General features: G+C 39.7%; 2 long non-coding RNA genes across 4 annotated transcripts; one reads left to right on the plus strand and one right to left on the minus strand.

Annotated features, from left to right (window-relative positions):
* Positions 1–217: 217 nt before the first annotated feature.
* LOC129407274 (uncharacterized) lies at positions 218–1,182 on the plus strand. The gene is made up of 3 exons (XR_008631469.1): positions 218–264; positions 339–407; positions 743–1,182. It is a non-coding gene; the product is annotated as an uncharacterized LOC129407274 (long non-coding RNA).
* A 5,562-nt stretch (positions 1,183–6,744) lies between these two features.
* LOC129412665 (uncharacterized) lies at positions 6,745–22,145 on the minus strand. 3 transcript variants are annotated; one of them, XR_008633788.1, is made up of 4 exons: positions 22,098–22,120; positions 21,955–22,021; positions 17,929–21,620; positions 6,745–12,075 (listed from the first exon to the last, which is right to left on the minus strand). It is a non-coding gene; the product is annotated as an uncharacterized LOC129412665 (long non-coding RNA). The 3 variants fall into 3 exon arrangements; XR_008633787.1 differs by having other exon boundaries at positions 6,745–7,533; positions 7,995–21,620; XR_008633786.1 differs by lacking the exon at positions 6,745–12,075 and having other exon boundaries at positions 19,313–21,620; positions 21,955–22,023; positions 22,098–22,145.
* Positions 22,146–22,299: the final 154 nt, after the last annotated feature.

The raw sequence follows: 22,299 nt of genomic DNA on the forward strand, positions 1-22,299 counted from the left end.
GGATTAGACCAAGCCCTATCTGAGACTTTTACTTTTGATCCTGTAGCCATTAACTCTCTGTTTAAAATAGTGTTATGTGCAACATGCAAGGATGCATGCTGATTTAGGGGGGGAGGATGTAACCCACCCAAGTTTTACTTGTTGAATTGGAAATGTGTTCCTTTAAATTTCATTTAACTATGCAGTGTCATATGCGCCCAGTAGACGGTGCTTTAGGTTTTGTTGCAAATGCACACCATCTTGTGAAGAAGCTGGACAGCACATGTAAGCTCTATTGTGCAAAAATGTGGTAAAATATTGCCTAAATTGTTAAATAACAACTTGGTTTTGGTTCTTAGAGATACATCAAATTGTAAAGAGTTCTGGAGAGGAAGTTTTGTCCAGGTTTTGTTTGTTCTTGTTCTCCGGTGAGTGTGCTAAGGTGATATACTAGCTCAATTTTGTTTTCTACCTTGACTTAACTACATGATGCAACGACCACTTATTATTTACATGATTCAGAGAATGTATGAAAAAACCAACTGGAGAAATATATAACTATGTACAAATCAGAACTTATATACAGATTTTAAGGGTTGTTACACTACCATGTGCACTGCTAGTGCCACATGTTGAATACTGCGCATTGTGTAAAAAAACCTACAAGCTACTGTAATCCAGTTAAAAGTAGTTCGAAATGATTTAAACCAGATCTGAATTTGTGCTTTGCGGAAATTGTATTAATGTTGCCCTGCTTGTGCAGGTTGGTTTTTTTTGTTGACCCGAATTGACCTGGGACTGTTCGCTGTGAGGCTGGAGTCACTGGATCCAGGACCTGTGGACCTGCTGGACGCCTTGACGTCTCTTCTTGGTGGACCTGGCCTTCATTGCAGTACAGTTGAATTAAACTAAGATCTTGTGCACCAACGAAAGAAAGAAACAAAAAATCATACTACCCGGGTAGATGAGACAAAATAGTTTTTTTTCAGAGCTCTGAACTTTTTATTTTTGAAAGGACAAATTGTTGGACAAAAGGACTTATTTATGTAGGGGTAAGCTGGTAATACTTGGGGAAGAATATTGATTCTGTTCAATAAATTTTACACACTTTTCTCATTTCAACCTACAGTCTAAATTTATTACACCTTCTTTCCTCCTTTAGAACCTAGATTGCTGGGTACACGTATCATTCATATCTTACTAGTTCGTTTGGTACAGGTTACATGTGCATTTCATGGATGAAGGGCATCATGGTGTTTTACAATTCCGTAACCATTTTCTCCATTTCGTGGCAAGAAAGGTGTTTCCTTTCCTAAAATAAGTCCTGTGACACTTGGCGTCCCATACAGGTCAGGTTACCAAAGCAGCTGCAATTCCTCCACAGAGGGTGTTTCTCGATTCCTAGGAACCTTCCTCCAAAGACCACTTTGTAGCAGTCCTCCAGAGTCAGCTCCTCCAAAGCAGAGTCAAGTGTCCAGCTCACAGCTCTTAGGAGCGCACGTCTAAGGCTACGTTCAGACTGCAGGGCTTAAATTAATGCTCAATTCCGATTTTTTTGTGAAATCCGATGTTTTTGCGAGGTCGTTCACATTTCCAATTAAATGCAACTTGTCTGTGACTCCAGTGTGAACGGTAAACGGCCCGAAAGTGTCCCGCATGCGCACTGGAGACACGATAACGTCAACCCCATGCGTCAACCGCAGCGAGCGTGCTCTGTGTTTACGGAAGTTGTCCAAACATGGACGCGAGCCTTGAGCACCTGGAGATTTTACAGGGAGGGCCAAGATGGCGGTTTGAGCGGACGCTCCTTTTCAACCGGTTGCGCCAAACTTGCATATTTTTGGGGAAAAAACACTTTATTGCACGCCACACTTAGTTCTTTACTGCTCATCAACTGCCGGAACACTCTCTGATGATCCAATGTTTTCGAGGGATAGAAAAAGAACCTCTAAAGAGAAAAAAAAACTGGCTACTACTACTGTTATGGATGACACTACCAACTGCACCGCCACAACCAGCGCGGAACATGATTATGTCAAAATACCCGACGACAAAGACATGATCCTCGGAGAAGAAGAATTCCCACCTCTGCCTCTTTCAGTCGAAGGGACCCCTTGCAAAGAACCAGCTCCTAAAAAAGCACTGCTAGCAACTCCTGGAGATGACGGAAAAAGAGGCTATGGTGGTGACCAAGATGTGATTGGTATTCTATCAAATCTGATTAACACCCGTTTTGATGACTTGGAAAAACTGATCAATGCTAACACCGTCAGTATTGAGGGTCTTAAGAAGTCCGTTGACTTTGCCTTTGATCAAATTAAAGACGTAAAACAAAGAGTTGATGTGATTGAAAGTAACACACGCAAAGATGGCGCCACTATCCTCCAGCTACAAGAACGACTTGTTGAATCTGAACCCTACTCCAGACGCTGGAATCTGAAACTTTACGGGGTACCAGAGACTGTGATTAAAGAAGACGTAAAGAAAGAAACCATCCGAATTTGCCAGAGTGTTTTCCCTGAGGGTAAACAAAAGCTTCCAGACGTGATTGATATAGTACACCGCTTAGGGAAAATGAGGGAGAATGAGAACAAACCGAGAGGAATCATTCTACGGTTCTCGTCCAGAACTTATCGAGATGCAGTGTGGAAAGCCGCGAAAAACAACTCTTTCCTGAAGGAGCGCCATCTTTACTTCACGGAAGATCTGTGTCCAGCAGACCGCGAGAAAAGAGCAACGTTGTGGCCGGTGATGCAGGCGGCCAGACGAGAGGGGAAAATCGCCTACTACGTGGGTCCCCGCGCTTACATCAGCGGCAAAGAAGTCAGCCTTCCCGGGAACTGATTTAAACAAATGTATACAACATGCACTTTTGCAGAAGATTGACCATTTATTGTTCAGGTATTTGTATTGTGGTCCGAGTTTTTTGTTCTATATTGTCACAATAAGCTTATATCCAATATGGCAGGCAGCAAAAAGTTAATTTTGAACATGTTTTATACTTGAAACCTAAGTTGGCATTAAACCAACTCATTTTATGTTTTAGTTTTTTCCATTTTATTAATTTATATTGGCGCATGGATTGAAGCAACACAGTGCAAGCACTTATTTACTCAGGTTTTTGTTCTTTGTGTTCATGTCTTTATGTTTAGCTTCTTTGAATGCCAGGGGGTTAAAAAATGCCACAAAACGTAAGGCATTATTTCTATTTGCCAAAAAATTTTATACAGACTTTTTCTTTTTTCAAGAATCCCATTCCACTTCTCATGACACTAATGAGATCTCAATGGGGTGATAATGTATTTCCTTCACATGGAACCCAGCATTCAGCTGGTACTCTTACAGTAAAACACAAATTTGAAGGTGATATCCTTTCACACAAATTTGACAACCAGGGACACTTTGTATTCATGGTATTGGCTTATCAAAATAAAACTTTTATTGTTATTAATATTTATGGATATAATTCAAAACGTGAAAACTATCAACTCCTATCCACTTTAGAAAAATTGATGTATTAAATCAGTTCCCTAATGCAATATTAATTATAGGAGGAGATTTTAATATGGTATTGAATAATGAATTAGATGGCCACCACAGACCAATAGTAGCAATAATCCTTTAGTTCAGTTTATGCGACGATTTAGCCTTAAAAACTTCTGGAGAGAGAAATTCCAAACAGAGTCAGTCTTTACATGGAGCAATAATAGTGGCTCAAAGCAGTCTCGACTCGACTACTGGCTGGTGTCTGATTGTCTAAATACAGAAGATGTTAATATTGATATCCTCCCTTCTCCCCTCACTGACCATAAAGCAATCCACATTACTATTATATTTAGTGCTGTCATGCGATTAAAAAAATTGAGAGATTAATTAATTATGATCTGTAATTAATTAATCTAATTAATCTCATTTTAATCTCACCTAAAAATTGCTGAGAAAAGCCTTCAATTTGAGGTATTTTCATTTAAATTCATTATTACATTATTGGGGCAGATCAAAAGACTGATATAGAACAAAAAAAAGTGACTTTATAAAGTAATTTATTGTTTAACAAATCTCTCCAAATTGTCTGTTGAGCCCAAGTCTCCATGAATAAGAAACTGTTTGCTGTAAAGCAGCAAAGACGAGGAAATCTGAACATAATAACCTTTGTCTACTTAAAGACAATAAAAAGTCCAGTCCTTCCTTAACCATATTAAAAATATTATTGATAGAGAAATGCTTTATATATGAGATCACTGGTTTTAGTCCTTGTTTTAGTCCTGGTTTAGACCTGCTTTAGTCCTAGTTTAGTCCTGGAATGGATTAATCCTGTTTTAGTCCTGGTGTTAGTTCTGGTTTAGTCCTGGTTTAGACCTGGTTTAGTTCTAGTTCTGGTTTTAGTTCTGGTTTTAGTCCTGGTTTAGTCCTGGTTTAGACCTGGTTTAGACCTGGTTTTAGTTCTGGTTTAGTCCTGGTTTAGTCCTGGACTGGATTAGTCCTGGTTTTAGTCTTGGTGTTAGTTCTGGTTTAGAGGTTCACAGGAGGAAGCGCGGTTTACGCAGCGTACGCGAGAAAACACGATCCACACGCGGCGCACGGGAGGACAGCGGTGTCTGCACAGTAACTATGGAAGGAAACGTGGTCCGCGCGTTTTCAGGTTGATGACGATGATGAAGGTGTGTGTTTGTTTGTGTTTGTGTGTGTGTTTGTGTGCGTGTCCCCTCATGTGGCAGGTCACTATAGGACAGTAGTGCAGACATCATGAGCCTATGCAGGTTGTTTTCACCAGTGACATTTAAGTTGTAGGCGATTTTATATTTGTTATTTTCTTTTATATTTCACGTCGGGAGAATAATTTCCAAGACACGAATGTGTTTTTACCTGTGCACTGCTGCCTCTGTTCTACTGGCTCTTTGACTTCGTCCATTGTGTGACTGACGTTTACATCGCTCTTACTGCGCGCGTTTTGTGGGGGTTTCCGGCAATGAGTGGAATTACCGAAATAAAAAAAATTTTAAATGTGTTTTTTTTGTGTGTGTGTGTGTTGTTGTCCCAACAACACATAAAAACAGGTTTTATAATAAAGCAACTCGCATACAGAAACAGTAAAGTTAGAGATTAAAAATGAGATTAACGCGATTAAAAACATAACGCGCTAAATATGACTGTAATTAATTAATCGCAATTAACGCAATAATTTGACACCCCTAATTATATTATCTGAAAGTAACTCCCAAACCAAGAAAGCCTACTGGATCCTGATCTTTACTCAGACTTGATATTGTGCAACGTAAGATTTACGAAACTGTCTCTTACTACTTTAATAAAGCTAAAATTGAGAATTGTTACACAAAAACAGGGAATTTTTTTTTATATAAAATAGCGAAATATCTAAGAAAATTTAGTTCTGACTTAAATAAACACAAGAGGGCAGAAGAGGATAAAATTATCCGTGACATTGTGACATTATCCACAAGTCCAGCAGATCTCGCAGAGGAAGATAAAATTTGTTTAGCTTCTTTGCAGAATAAATTAGATGACCTTTATAAACATCGAGCTGAAGGTGCCTTTGTAAGATCTCGATTAAAATGGTTAGAAGAGGGTGAAAATAATTCTTCCTATTTCTTTCAGTTAGAAAAGCATCGTGCCAAATCAAATACGTTACAGCAATTAAAGGTTGTATGGAGGATTTTTTTTTTTTTCAAATTGTCAATGATAGCATTATAGAGATGCAGTAGCCTTGTAATTATGATGACCAAAAAAAAGAGAATAAAAATTCATCAACTCTGGACGTGGTGGGGCTAAACATTTGCCAATAGATAACAACACTGCCTCGTTATCTGTTAGCTGACAGGCTGTCAATCAATCTCCCTACGTTTCTAGCGTAACTGACTTGCCTGCGCGCCGCCGGTACATGGTTTACGCACAGACGCTGTTTACTCCACCAACGCAACAGTTCTTAGCGGCTTTTTTTGACCTATATCTTCCTTGCAGTTAGCACAAAGTTTGTTGCAATGGCGACAAGAATCCAGGAGCAGTTAGCCGCAAAAGAAAATCCGTTTTTGAGATTGCTGAAAGAAGACAAGGGGAAAAGCAGCGAAGCCAAACTAAAGTGATTCTTGAAGATTCATTCCAGCGATGGCGCAACTGAAGCAGACGCAGGGTCTAAAGACTGACGCATTGGTCGCCAAATTACTCCTGGACAGGTCACTTCTGCTTATTATGAAAACGTACTTTATTTCCAAGAGCTAGTCAAACGTTTTTCAGGACACGAAAGCGATATCCTATGTCTGAAAACGTAATTTTCAAGGCAAAGAAAGAGTCCGCTTGCTGCTGCGTGTTGTAGCTAGTTCATTCGCACTGAATCTCCGTGCAACCTTCTCTGCACCCCTTTCCTGCTCCTCTCCCCGCTGCCCGATCCGCTCTTCCCCCTGCTCCTCACTTCTCCGGGCACGGAATCTCCGCGCACCGCTCCCCTCTCCTCTCCCTGCTCCGCTCTTCTCCCTGCTCCTCACTTCTCGTCCGCGCACGAAATGTCCGCGCACCCGCTCCCCCCGCTCCTCACTTCTCCGTCTTGCCTAACCAACACTGTAGTTAGTTGTTTACAAGTCATTTGCAGCGCACCGGCTGTAAACAAACCTGTTTCTGGCGTAAGGAGGAGGCGTTTCTACGTAGGGAGCTGTAGGGGAGGGGGGGTGGTTTCACGCATGCGCAACATTTGAAAAAGGACAAACAGTCGCTGGATTTCTCGTTCCTTGGAAAATCCTCTATACAACCTTTAACCCTTCCAGACCTAAGGGCATTTTTGGTACATTTGTCCTCGCCTGGATTTTTTTCCTAATTTTGCTATTAAAACTCCCCCTTTTATCCCCTAATGAAGTGCTATACATCCTTTTTTTCAGTACAACCTGTTCTTTCACAATCTGAGTGCTGTAGTTGTGTCATATGGCTGTAATAAAAGCTATAGCACTAGAAATACAAAGGAAAAAAAAAAACGGAAAATAATATTCACACTCCTTTATTCAAAACACACAGCAAACTTTTTAGACATAATAAATACTTAGTTTAGGGTCTTAGCTACAAAAGTGCAAAATATGAAGTTTGTAGGTATTCTAAAAATGTCATTTTTGCCCTCAAAACAAAAAAAAAGTGCACTCGTCCAAGTCCTTCACTATTGCCAATCATGGAAGCAGTTCCTATCAGGCACCAGGCATAGTGCCACATCACAGGCCTTGCATTTCCATGCAGTACACTGCCTCTTCCCCTGTGTTTGTCAGCAGTGCACACATGACAGCCTCCCATATGATCCTTGCCTGCTGCGGTCTTCCTGGTGTGGTGGTTAGTAAGTGTGGTGGTCGAGATGAAGTACTGAGGAGTGGAGATCTGGATCTTCCCTGCCCTCCATCCCTGCCCCTCCTCCTGCTCTCAGAGGAGATCGTAGGTGTTGAAGGTATTGATGGTTCTGGACGGGTGGCTGGGGTTGTAGACACTGATGAAGCTGGGGAGACACCTGAAGTGAATGGCACAGGGGAATCTGGAGGAGCCTGAGGAACATCCTCTGACTCAGCACTAAACAAAAGAAAAGGAAAAAATGTTAGCTTGTGTGCTTGTGTAAAACTTGTGTATTACATATGTACTACAACAAGTCTAAGTCTAGTCCAGCAGGGGCAAACACAATGTACAACCCCATCCCCCACCCAAATGGTGTCAACAGATTATGACCTCACTAATTAGGACATCCACACATCCCAAACCACTTCATCCACTTTACACATGTAGTTTGTAGCTAGTTATTACAAACAACAACATACATGTCATAAGTCTAGTGCAACACAGGTAAACAGTTGTCTGAAGTTCACAATCTCATCCCCCACCTAAATGATTATACCCCTCACGCATCAAATAAAACTGTATCCAAACAATGCGTAAATAGGCATTACGCATGCTACTACTATTATGTATTTACGCCCGTTTACTACAAGTGTTGCATGATGTTTGCTCTAAATAACTATGAAATATTTGCTACTTACTCTTCAATAGGGTCCAGATCGTCCAGGTAATCCAACTCTTCATCTGTATAAAAAGTGTCCACATCGGACTCGGCGTCACTGCCAGGCTCCGTTACCATCGCCACCGCTTCCAGCAAGGAAAGTGACGCTTTGCGTGCCATTTCTGTTCGTTCGTTCTTTCTTTCTTCTGATAGACTTCCCGGAGCTCTTTATCCTCTGTGCGCAAAACAACAAATGCCTTGGCACACGAACAGTGTTGGGAGTAACGCGTTATAAAAGTAACGAATTACAGTAATGCATTACTTTTTGCTGTAACGCAGTAATGTAAGGCATTACAGGGGAAAAAATAGTAATATTTTACTCGGTACAAATGTGAGTAACACGCGTTACAGTGTTTTTTAACCTGGATTGAAGTGGTGGGTTTTTCTTCATACAAATTCGCTAAAATCACCTCGATATCAGCAGCGGTGAAACGCCGGAGATGCGCCCTCATAGACCTTCAGGTAACCGCGGGCGAAAGAACTGACAAAGAACTCCATGCTGTTTAGACCTGGGTCAGTTTTGGTTTAGACCTGGTTTAGACCTGGGTCAGTTCTGGTTTAGACCTGGTTTACACTCGTCCCTCCCTCTATCGCAGTTCACTTTTCGCTGTCTCGCAGATTTTTTTTTTGTGCAATTTTGCATGCCCTGTTTTTTTTTTTACATTGTATGAATGCGTATTGCGTTCCTCCCGCTGCGTCCTGACTGGCCAAGGGACTCCTGTCTCCTGTACAGAATGTGTTCAGCTGCCAAATTTAAATACATGTTCAGTCTCTAGCAGTGTGATTCTGAAGTGCTGTACGGTTGCAAGTTTTCTCCCCGACGAAACCCACAACGTCGACGAAATGTTCTGCACCGACAAAGGCTCCTGCGCTCGCACCCAAAAGGCAGAGGAAGATGCAAACCATCACACAAAAAGTTGGACTTCTGGACACGCTGAAGGAAGGTAGAAGTTACGCGCTGTAACAGACTCTTGCACCGGCTCGGGTACCTGCAAATAGTTGCTGAAATCAGGGCCGCGAGCCCGAGGAGCAGGGTCCATAAAGAGCGATCGGGTGACAGCCGCTCTTACCTCCGTGAGGTGCGGAGCAGAGCCGCTCCTTTCTCCTGCAGTCACCTTCGAGCCCGTCCCTACAGTGAGTCCTGTTTTAGTCCTAGTTCACTTCTGGTTTAGTCCTGGTTCAGCTCTGGTTTAGTCCTGGTTTAGACCTGGTTCAGTCCATATACAGCGCAAAAGTTATTTTGGTGAGAGTAACTTAAAGTAATGCAATAGTAATGTAATGCCTTACATTTTAAATGCAGTAATATTGTAATGTAACGAATTACTTTGAAATGACAGTAATAGGTAATAAATAACGCATTACAGTTTCAAAGTAACTTGCCCAACAGTGCACACGAATGTGTGTACGCCAAGCGCGCCTCTGCGCGCACCTGCTCACACCCGCGCGCACCCGATTCATTGCTCGGCACTAGGCTGTTTACGTCCTGTTGGGTGTATTATGTATCATTTGCAAGTAAAAAAAAAAACTTTTCAAATAAAAATAGTAAGGGATGCGCGAGATGCGTAATTTGCCATTTACTTGAGAAATAATGGTACTTAGGTCTGCTTTATCAAATGCTATGAGCACAGACGCTCAGAGGAGTAACTATCTTGACTTACAACAATCTTTGGCAAAGTTTGGGCCAATGAAAATGGATGGAGCACGTCACGCGCCGAAGAGCGAAGTTCCTATTGGACACCTGTTTTCACTACGTCACCACGCAGCGTGCGTGTGACGTAGGATGATGCCGGAAAGATGCTCGTAAAGCCACGGGTCTTATCTATACAAGGGAAAAAAAATAAGTCTCTATCTTTTATGGTTAAAAAGTTATGCACGGTTATGTAAAACATGTCCGCCGGTATCGTATACGATACCGTCGGTCTGGAAGGGTTATTAAACATTGATGGCCAAGTAACTTCAGACCCCCTCAAAATCGCTAAATTTGTTAGTACATTTTACAGCAAGCTATATGCTCCCAATGAGATGTCTGGAAGACCTGATTTGTTTCTAAATAATATAGATTCTCAACCAATTCAACCTTCTGACCGTAATATTTGTGACTCCCCTGTTTCTGTTAATGAAATAATCACCTCAATAAGCAAATTGAAAAACAAAAAGCCGCGCGCGGCGATGGTGGCCCTCGCCCCGGCGCGCACCGGCTCCCCACGGGACCTCTGGGGACTCGCGACCGCCCCGGCACGCTACTCTCTCTTCCCGACAGCTCCCGAGGCCGACAGCTCGTCCACCAGAAAAATTACATAGTGTACCTTTAAATGTTTCAGAGGAGTCTTTGCGCCCCTACTGGCCAACCGTGAAAAATGCATCATGTCCGTAATAGACTGTTTTGCTTGTTATCATGCATAGAATTTAATCTCCGAATTTGGTACTAATCCGATAATGTTGACGTTTCATGTCTATGGTAGGGGGCGCTATAGAGTTCACTTTTTATATGTTTTATAGTGTATTATATTCAGGCCGTGATCAGGCATTAATGATTCAAATTTCAGCACGATCGGACTAAGCCTGTGGGTGTAATAATTTTTAACTATTTTTTGGTGGAGTCTTTGCGCCCCTGCTGGCCAATGGTGGAAAATGCATCATGTCCATAATAAACTTTTTTGCTTGTCATCATGCATAGAATTTAATCCCCGATTTTGGTACTAATCCGATAATGTTGACATTTCACGTCTATGCTAGGGGGCGCTATAGAGTTCACTTTTATTAAATTTCATATTTCATTACATTCAGGCCTGGATCACGCAATTGTGATTTGAATTTGAGCTCTCTAGGTCAATGCCTGTATCCCCCCAAAAAATTGATGATTTCTGTGAGTTCATGTCTGTAGATGTGACATGTCAAATCTGAGCTCATTTGGACCAAACCCCGGGGACTTGAATCTTTTTGTAGACACCCAATTCAAAACGGCGGCGAATGTTTGATCCAATATGGCCGACTTCCTGTTCGTCATAGGGTCATGCTCCAATTCATCTTTTGGCTTGTCTCATCACTATTCCAATTTTCGATTTGAATTCATTCGATCTGATAATGTGTTATCTGCAGTAATGTGGCTAAAATAGCAAAATATTTACAGATTTATTATTATTATTATTATTATTATTATTATTATCATTATTATTATTTGTAGAATGAGTTTCATTTGATTAAAATGCATTTTACTGCTTAAGTAGTATGCGGTGCATTGTGGGCAATTTCAAGCGCTCTGAGGTGGCCAAGAATCCACCCGTGTTTCTGGTAAAAGAATGCGTAGGGCGTGGGGGCTTGGGGGAATTGGAACACCAGCTGCGGAGCTCTGATGACATGGTTCTGTTTGAAGTGGTCCAGAAGACGTAGAAGCAGAGCAATTGGGAAACTCCATGAATCTGTTGTCTCCCAGTTGTGTTTCATAACTGCCTTGCCTTTCTCAATAATATAAGACCTAGCTATAGTTTGTCAGCTTCTTCTGGAGGGGCCTGGAAAGAGCCTTAAAAGAGAGTCCAGAAGGTATCTCCAGTCGAGGCGCTCAGATGGGCGCTCAGTGCAGTTACATCGAATGATGCGTCGAAGGCAGAACTGTTGACAGAAGCTGAACATGGATTGCGTCAGCTGGTAACAGAGTCATCTGCAGAGTCGAACCTGCAAACCACGATGTAGATCTCATATCAGTCACAGCACAGCAGTCAGTCACATGCTCTTCCTGAAATAGCCAAATCTTGGTCAGTGGCATTGTCCAGTATGTCGTAGGTAGTGACCACAGGCAGGCCACATCTATGTGTAATGTGAATGGCTCTCCTCGTGATGGTGAAGTCACCTCAGATGAAGTTCATGTCAGGGATCTAACCTCTGAGCAAAGAGTCATAGAGCTGCTGACAAAACTTCTCCTTCACCAAGTGAGCAGTGTCCCATTGCTGCTTGTAGATGGACTGACCCTTCAGTGACTCCACGCTGAAGTTGCTGGTTTTAGCTGGCGTGAGGAAAAAGACCACCAGAGTCGCATCACTGCGGTGCAGCTTCTGTAGAATAATCTGTAAGATTATTTATTTAAAATTTAAACAATTTTAGTATTCACGTCAAATAACAGTTTATTTCGCAATCATGAATTAATTAAAGCAGGTTTCATAGGAAAATTCATGCTCATAAGAATAATACTGAGATCAAAAAAGGATTAAAATGTAAGTGAAGTCCATGTTTTGGACAAACTAAACTAGGAAAAAGCAGAAATAAAAACAAAGCTAAACCAAAGACAAACTCAGATTAATTCAGAACTAAACCATGATCAACCCAACCAGGTTTAAACTAGTACTAAACCAAGATTAATGCAGCTCTAACTCAGAACTAAACCAAAACCAGATTAGGTCCAAACAGGAACTAAACCAGGACCAATCCAGCTTTAAACTATATTTTAACATAAGATTAAATTTGTAAACCAGCATTGAATCAGAACTAAACCAAGATTAGGCTGGGACCAACCTAGAACTAAGTTAGAATTTAAAAGGACTGAATCAAGAAAAAAACTGAGCTAACCTGGTCTAAACCAGTTGTAGACCATGTTTAACACTTGAAAAAATTAGTAAACCAGGACTAAACCTGAACCAAATCAATACTACACAAAGTCTAAACCAGAACCAAACTAAGATTAGACCAGGTCCTAATCAGATCGAGAACACACTGGTTGCTTCTGTTCAACACTACAAAATGTGAATTTATTTTGACGGTAAACATTAAGAGACTACATTTAGACAAATAAACTTCTATTATGAACCATGTCAACTGAAAACTTCTAAAGACAGTGTTTGTGCTAAATCTGCAGATTGAGAATACATAAAAATAGGCATATCCTGTAGAGGTGATCTCAGATAATAGCTCCTTAGTTTTTTTTATTGAAAATGTTCTAAAAATGGGAAACTCATTTTATTTGCAGGATATTTTGTCTCCCCTTGGTGGAATAATTCTCATTTGGAAATGACAGTAATTCAAAGAAATCAAATAGAGATGCGTACATAGTTTATTTTCCTTAATCCTTATTTAAATTTTGATATTACAGAGGATGAAGTAAGAAAGGCATTGATAAATCAAAGTTAGAAAAGCCACTGGATTTGATAATCTGTCTAATAAACTGCTGAAACAGCCTGGTATGTCCTCAGTACTTTAAAATATTATTATTTATTACTTGTTTTAAGTCTTGTCCTCTCTGGCTGGCAAAAATCTATTATCAAACCAATCCTAAAATTTTCAACTGCAGACCCCCAGTAACCATGAACTACAGAGGCCTCAGCCTTCTTAACTGTATATAAACCTTATTCTATTGTTCTTAATGAGAGGCTGGTCTGTTATCTAAAATCTTTAATGTATTGGCCGAGGCGCATAATGCATTTAGGAAGAAAAGAGCCTGTATGAATTGCATATAATGTTAGAAAACAAGAGGGAAACCCTACTTTTATTTGTTTTATTGACTTTCAGAAGCCTTTGACTATGTAAATTGGGACCTGTTTTATTTTCAGCTGCTACATATTGATAATGACGGCAGATTTTATGATTCATTCTAAGCTATCTATAACATTTATTTTAATAAGTATAAACAAAAGTAGCACAATAAAACTTTATGTAAACCAAAATTAAGAACATATATCTTAATTAAAAACTGTTTTGGACCTGAATTGTATGTCACTGTGAACCTGAGTTGTATGTCAGAGGTCAGTTATCTCAGCTGACATATGGGACTTTGCCCCTGGCTCTCTCTCTCTCTCTCTGGAGCAACACACATGCTCTGTGCGACTTTCAAAGCATTGAAAATGAAATGCATTTCCTGTTTTACTGTCCCCTGTATCATGACCTGAACTGTCAGTTGTGTCTAATGTGTCTTACTGTTTGTACTAAATGTAAAAGACTTTATCAATTTCATTGTAGCAACAGGTTATTATTCAAAGCAATAATGTCAATTAAATTCAAAGTAAATGTTGCTTTAAGACTACTCAAAGCTTCTCTTTTCCCAATTCATACTGATTCATATATTAATATTGTTTTGTAATTTTTCAGCAATATTGTTTTTACTTAAACTATAAATCGTATATAAAAGCTACAAGCGATTTTAATCAGTATTAAATTAATAATATTAGGTTGGAATTAAGAAAAACGAGCAAATATAAAATAGGTTAAAGTTACTCTATACCTTCAATGCAATTAAACATACTTAATTAAATTTGAACAACGTTGCATTTCTCAAGAGTGTATATATGTCCCATTACACATTTCGCATAATCACACCAAGTTACGTAATTCCTTCAAATTTCTCCTGACCCACTTCGCACACCTTCATACCAACTTACGTATTTCCCATAGTTGGACACGCCCTCACCCACACACATTTCACACTTCTCTCTTATCAACTTACGTCACACCCTCTCATCAACTTTCCTAATTTCCATAAAAACTCGTGCTACACACCGCATACCCGCTTATCGACTTACATAATTCTTTCAAACTTTCTTCGCCGCCTCACACGCTCTTCGCGTACGCACGTCGCACCTCCGCTCGCCAATGCAACATCAAGCCGCTCCTGCACATGAATTTCCCAATTCATATACAAGAATAGCTCAGCACCGCACTAGTAAGCAGTAATGCGGAGCGCACCGACAGGAAAACACATACAGAATATCCCTTCAACAACAGCACAACAAACAAACAATAAATTTGCCATTTACAACTATGCCAACCAACGGACAACTAGCGTGCACCCCAAAAACAAAAATGCCATCAAATATTAAATACAGTGCCTTTAATAGTTTAGCAATAATTAGTTATCCTACCTAGATCAGAAGGGACAGAAATAAAGGCGATTAGATGTAACCTGTATCGAATACACTTTTAGTTTAGCAGACTTTTATTTTGGCGACTTTATTTTTTGTGCTTTATTTGCTCATAATTTATCTTTGCCTTTCATTTTACTTTCAATACAGTTATAATTATCAACATTTTTGACTACTGGTTGTCATTCCTACCCTGTGCTCCTTTGACTGCTCTTCTTGTCCTATTTAACATCCTGTCGCCTAGCCTTAAAATTTAACGTTACATAAAGCATAGCCAAAACTTCTCTTCAAAATAGTTTTTTAACATGCCATATTCTTAGATCCTTTAATATTTTAGCGACATTAGATGAGTTTAGACGGTCACAGGTTCTCAGTTATTTCTAGTATTGGGAGGGTTACTCTTAAAATGTATGTAATTATGTATTCCCCTACAGATTACAGATTACATGCCTCAAAATGTAGTTTGTAACGCAATACAGTACATTAAATTACTTTAAAGTGAGTAATGTAATCTGAATACTTTGAATTAATTGATACTGTCATGCTTTTTAAACTACATGAACAAAGCAAACACATCCTGCAAATTCTTGTTTGTTCTCTTTTAAAATTAACTGTTGAGCCCAAGTCTCCATGAACAACTGTTTGCTAAAAGTAACAGAGACCAGAATATCTTAACATGGGATGTTTTGTCTACTTAAAGGCAATTAAAACCCCAGTTTTTCCTTAAGACTTTATTATTTATTTCCTTAAGAAATTATTAATAGAGAAATGCTTCCTATATGAGTTCACTGCCGCTTTAAAATATGTTTACTCTACGATTTACGTAACCTATCTCGTTTAGACCTGGTTCAGTCCTGACCCTAGACTCAGTTCAGTCCAAAATGTGAAAACGGTAAAATACTGCTATGTAAGTCATTTATTTTAACAAAGTAACTGTAATCCAGTTACCACTCACTGAAACGGTGACTTTAACTAAGCACAGTTACTCATAATTTATACTCTGATTACATAATGCTGGTACTTGTTGTAATCCATTACTCCCCAAAACTGGTTATTTCTTTCACTATTTCATGTTTATATCAGATCCACTAATAGCATTTGTTAATTTGTCACTAAACTTATTTGACTTGTTACTTGCAAACTTGGCATTTGTTGTTACAAATTGTAAAGTTAAAACTGTTACAGTTTGACACACTCTGCTTCGTAGGGTTTCTACTTGTTCTATTGACCTTCGGTCAATTCATATAATGTCATGTTCACTTGAACAGGCTCGCTTTCTTTTGACCTTCGGTCTTTTATAATTTCGTGTTCGTTTGAATATAACTTCATTGAACAGGCTTGTTTCTTTTAGAGCTCAGAGTGTAAATAAAAAACACTAATACTTTTTTCTTCTCCTCAATTTAGATTTAATTTTTACAATAGGCCACTGTTTTTTAATCGGTTCTACTCTTTTGTCTCTATACCAAATTTGACTCCTTTCTCCGTGTTCTACTTTTTTGTGCGCAACTTAAGTTTTTTATTCTTTTTTATATAAACTTCATTAAAAGCTTTGTTTTTTTTCTGCGTAAAAGTTTAACCACAGACATATATTTTCTTATAAAAATTTCCTTTTCTCTCATGCAAAGCCTAACACGGCACTTTAAAATTAATAACTTTGTTAATTACGCTTTATCTTATTTAAAGGTTGTATAGAGGATTTTCCAAAGAACGAGAAATCCAGCGACTGTTTGTCCTTTTTCAAATGTTGCGCATGCGTGAAACCCCCCGCTCCCCTACAGCTCCCTACGTAGAAACGCCTCCTCCTTACGCCAGAAACAGGTTTGTTTACAGCCGGTGCGCTGCACATGACTTGTAAACACCTAACTACAGTGTTGGTTAGGCAAGACGGAGAAGTGAGGAGCGGGGGGAGCGGGTGTGCGGACATTTCGTTCGCGGACGAGAAGTGAGGAGCAGGGAGAGGTGAGAGGAGAGAGGAGAGGGGAGCGGTGCGCGGAGATTCCGTGCCCGGAGAAGTGAGGAGCAGGGGGAAGAGCGGATCGGGCAGCGGGCACAGGAGCAGGAAAGGGGTGCAGAGAAGGTTGCGCGGAGATTCCGTGCGAATGAACTAGCTACAACACGCAGCAGCAAGCGGACTCTTTCTTTGCCTTGAAAATTACGTTTTCAGACATAGGATATCGCTTTCGTGTCCTGAAAAACGTTTGACTAGCTCTTGGAAATAAAGTATGTTTTCATAATAAGCAGAAGTGACCTGTCCAGGAGTAATTTGGCGACCAATGCGTCAGTCTTTAGACCCTGCGTCAGCTTCAGTCGCGCCATCGCTGGAATGAATCTTCAAGAATCACCTTAGTTTGGCTTCGCTGCTTTTGCCCTTGTCTTCTTCTTTCAGCGACCTCAAAAACGGACTTTCTTTTGCGGCTAACTGCTCCTGGATTCTTGTCTGCCATTGCAACAAACTTTGTGCTAACTGCGAGGAAGATATAGGTCAAAAAAAGCAGCTAAGAACTGTTGCGTTGGTGGAGTAAACAGCGTCTGTGCGGCTTGCGTCTGTGGACTGCGTGACAGGCGTACGTAAACCACGTACCGGCGGCGCAGGCAAGTCAGTTATGCTAGAAACGTAGGGAGATTGATTGACAGCCTTTCAGCTAACAGATAACGAAGCAGTGTCGTTATCTATTGGCAAATGTTTAGCTGGCCCCACCACGTCCAGAGTTGATGAATTTTTATTCTCTTTTTTTTGGTCATCATAATTACAAGGCTACTGCACCTCTATAATGCTATCATTGACAACTTGAAACAAAAAAAAATCCTCCATACAACCTTTAAAGCCTAAAAAATACTATTATTTTTTTAGATTCACCAACTTTTTTTTCGTGAAGTTATAACACGATTCTGGCCATTAAAGCCACTTATTTTGACTTTCTTGACGTGAAGTCTAACACAATTCTTAAATATTCATCAATTGCTAATTTATTTATAGTTCCTTTAAAAAAAAAACACTCAATTAGATATCGCAAGAGTCCCAATAAGTACATCACATTTTTTGACATTAATTTAATAGACAAAAATTCTGACCTTTTTTGTAGCGCGCTCTTTTGCAATGTCTTTTTTTGGGATTCTTGCGGAGTGACGTCTTGGACCTGCCTCCTCCAGAAGTCTTCATCGGAATCACGTCGCGGGTCACCAAATTGTCAGCTTCTTCTGGAGGGGCCTGGAAAGAGCCTTAAAAGAGAGTCCAGAAGGATTAAAGGTGTTCACAAACATGTCTCTTTATTAGGCTCACACAGGTACAGGTCTCTTGATTCAAGTTGATTCACACAGCATCGCTCCACGTCACCTCTCCTAGTACAACAGAGCTGGCAGCTTTATACTGACCATCTCTTCAAAATATTGACAGACTATAACAGGTATTTACAGGAAATTTACAGTAATGTTGACCCAGACAGTGTAATCACAGATTGTCATATGTTAAAGAGTTCAGACACTCCCCCTTTATGTCTCGTATACATCACAAAGTCCATCATAACATGTCCCAAACTCATTGACATTTTAAAGTTCAGACATTGACTTCTCTTTATGACACATGTACAAGAACATTACACCCCTTCCATATTGCATGGTGAATTAACATGAATGAAACACTAAAAATACAGAAAATAATTCCCACAAGTTGCTTGTTGTTCTTTGTTCTTTCTTGACAGCCACATGTTTTGACCCACTTGCAGAAGTGTCAGTGGTCTGGCCTTGTGGCTGTGATTGTAGTAACATTGTCAGTTGGTTTTGTACTGTCTCTGTTTGGTTCTGCCCATCAGGAGTTGTGTAAGATACTAAGAGATGTAGCCTTTGTTTTCTCACCTCCTCCTTTCCACAGTCCTTTGACAGTGGCTACTGCCCGCTCGGCTTCTCCATTTACCTGCAGGTACTTTGGGCTGCTGGTGGTACGAATGAACCTGTACTCTGCAGCAGTTTGATATTTATATTTATCTTTACTATTCTGGCAGTTCACTGCACCACACTCTGTCTGCTCCACACCACCTGATAGACACACCACACCTCTTGTTTAGAGCTCCACGCCCTACACTTGTTCTAGCCCTAAGATTGTGTGCAAGGTAGGGCCCAGAAATACTTCGGAAAGAAAGGTGAACGCTTAAAACAAGTGTCTTTTCTTGAGCGACCATTTCAGAAACGACTACAAAATGTGTGAAATTGTCGATGTAAATAAGGTCAACAGTTCAGAGGGTGATTATTATGGTTATGTTTTCTGAAAATTACATCATTTTATTTTGTCGGTAAATACAAACCTTTTGTAATATTGGTGGCAGTCCGCTCGCCTCCAGTGGTCAAGTTGAATATTGCGTGTGGTTCCGGTAATTAATCTTCATGTATAGGCTTATGTTGCTCCCTTTTATGTCACTATGCAAACACTTTTACATGACACAAAGAGCTACGAAGACACATGTTGGCTGATTCACTTACTTTTTATAATGTTTTTCGAATCAGAACTCTACAACTTACGTAGTTGCTTGGTTCCATCTATTGGTAGAAAACTGAAAACTGTATAAAACGTTTAGGTTCATACGTAACATCACCTCCCCACTAAGATTTGTTGTCAATAAACAAAAGCATATTTTCTTTAACACAACTCAAGAGATAATTTCCCTGTTATACGTCATAAGAGGTAAATTTCTTCTTTCTTTTCTTTGAATAAACATTAAATAAAAATAGGAGAGTTATGTTACTCTTGATATCACTTCTAAGATTCAGAAGTAGGCAGAATTTGGGTGTACTGTTTGGTCTTACCGTGAGTCTGGCTTTAATACCTTTCACTGAGCCTAACTTATATGAGAAAACAGCGGAGTGTTTCTTCAACACCATCTCTAGATTGTCAATTCAGATCCCAATTCAGTTTAATGACTCCCCAGCCACTACCAAACAATGGTGGAGCATCCACGAACAAGGGCAAACAGCACATTGCTTGTTTAATTCTACTTGTATGTGATACCCCTGTATCCAATTCCATCTCCATTTTCTTTCCATTGACTAAAGGTATTATTGATATACGTGAATATTTCCATTTTTGAAACAAGGAATAAAGTCCCAAATTGCTATCAGCATCTGATTTAATTTCTTCACTTTCACTTTCCTGTGCCTCAACATGATGAATTTTCTTCTTTTTATATTTCACTCTGGTTTAATGACCTTCCTGTTCAGACCTTCCATCCTTCTGTTTGTGTTCTCTGTCTTGGCTGCTTTTGGCTTTGCTCTTGGACTTTCCTCCCACACTGATGACAATCTCTTTTTTCCATTTTTCCACAACGGCGACATTTATCACTGCGAAAATACATCCTTAACTCTACATTGCATGCTGCTGTCTCTGACAACACAGCATGGGCTGCTGCTTTCTGGAACATGAGATCTTTCTCAGTCAAAAGGTGCTTCTGAACAGTTTTGCTCTTTAATCCACATACAAATCTGTCTCTTAGAGCGTCTTCCAAGTAACCACTGAACTCACAGTGTTCCGACAGTCTCTTAAGCACCGCAACGTACGGTGCTACTGTTTTTCCTTCCCTTTGATTTCGCTTGTGGAAGCAGAAACTTTCAAAAGTTTTGGAGCTAAATGGGCTTGCAACACAGTCACAGTCTTGCTATAGGTCACTGTACCAGGCTTCATGGGAGCTACCAGACTGCAGTGTAGTTCTTACGTTTTAGGTCCCATCACACTAAACAACACTGACACTTTCTTTGCAGCCGGAATGTCATTCGCCAAAATGTAATGTTCAAAACGTTCATATACATAGTTGTGGTCAGTAATTTTGTACACATGAAATAGCATGAAATTTGGTGAGGTGGTACCTTTTTGAGGATTTTTCAACTCTGCTCAGCCACCACATCAGACCGTCAGTACCCTGTGTTCATCAAATTGTCATGTTTAAATCATTAAGCACATAAAATGTGCAGTTTTTGGAAATCCGGGAAAATGTTTTGTTCATTAATTTTATTTATTTTTTTACTTTTTAGGATTATTCTTTTCAGACAATTCTGTGCTACATCTTGGTCTAAATTTGAGATATATATGAAAGGACAAATTTTTGTGTTGGCAAAAAAATACATTTTGATATTTTTCCTATCTGATAAATGCAAAGCAGATCATTTTGTGCTGTTTTCTTGCAGCCTGGTAATGGTCAATAATTGGCACCAACATTAGTTTTTGTGCATTGGTAGATTTTGTGTAATGGTAAAATACTCACATTTGCGCAGAAGATGTGCACTGAAATGGACATTCATAAAAAGAATTGGATTGATTGTGTAACCTGTACCAAACGAACTAGTAAGATATGAATGATACGTGTACCCAGGAATCTAGGTTCTAAAGGAGGAAAGAAGGTGTAATAAATTTACACTGTAGGTTGAAATGAGAAAAGTGTGTAAAATTTATTGAACAGAATCAATATTCTTCCCCAAATATTACCAGCTTACCCCTACATAAATCAGTCCTTTTGTCCAACAATTTGTCCTTTCAAAAATAAAAAGTTCAGAGCTCTGAAAAAAAACTATTTTGTCTCATCTACCCGGGTAGTATGATTTTTTGTTTCTTTCTTTCGTTGGTGCACAAGATCTTAGCTTAATTCAACTGTACTGCAATGAAGGCCAGGTCCACCAAGAAGAGACGTCAAGGCGTCCAGCAGGTCCACAGGTCCTGGATCCAGTGACTCCAGCCTCACAGCGAACAGTCCCAGGTCAATTCGGGTCAACAACAAAAAAACAACCTGCACAAGCAGGGCAACATTAATAAAATTTTCGCAAAGCACAAATTCAGATCTGGTTTAAATAATTTCAAACTACTTTTAACTGGACTACAGTAGCTTGTAGGTTTTTTTACACAATGCGCAGTATTCAACACGTGGCACTAACAGTGCACATGGTAGTGTAACAACCCTTCAAATCTGTATATAAGTTCTGATTTGTACATAGTTATACATTTCTCCAGTTGGTCTTTTATACGTTCTCTGAATCATGTAAATAATAAGTGGTCATTGCATCATGTAGTTAAGTCAAGGTAGAAAACAAAATAAAGCTAGCACATCACCTTAGCACACTCACCGGAGAACAAGAACAAACAAAACCTGGATAAAACTTCCTCTCCAGAACACTTTACAATTTGACGTATCTCTAAGAACCAAGAACAAGTTGTTATTTGACAATTTAAGTAATATTTTACTACATTTTTGCACAATAGAGCTTACATGCGCTGTCCAGCTTCTTCACAAGATGGTGTGCATTTGCAACAAAACCTACAGCACCGTCTACTGGGCGCATATGACACTGCATAGTTAAATGAAATTTAAAGGAACACATTTCCAATTCAACAAGTAAAACTTGGGTGGGTTACAATTGCATTTATATAGTGCCTTTCAAAATATCCAAAGCGCTTCACAGTTCATTATT

This window comes from Boleophthalmus pectinirostris, unplaced genomic scaffold, assembly GCF_026225935.1.
Source record: "Boleophthalmus pectinirostris isolate CB_2022bp ecotype Guang Dong unplaced genomic scaffold, ASM2622593v1 HiC_scaffold_9, whole genome shotgun sequence".
Classification (NCBI taxonomy): domain Eukaryota; kingdom Metazoa; phylum Chordata; class Actinopteri; order Gobiiformes; family Gobiidae; genus Boleophthalmus; species Boleophthalmus pectinirostris.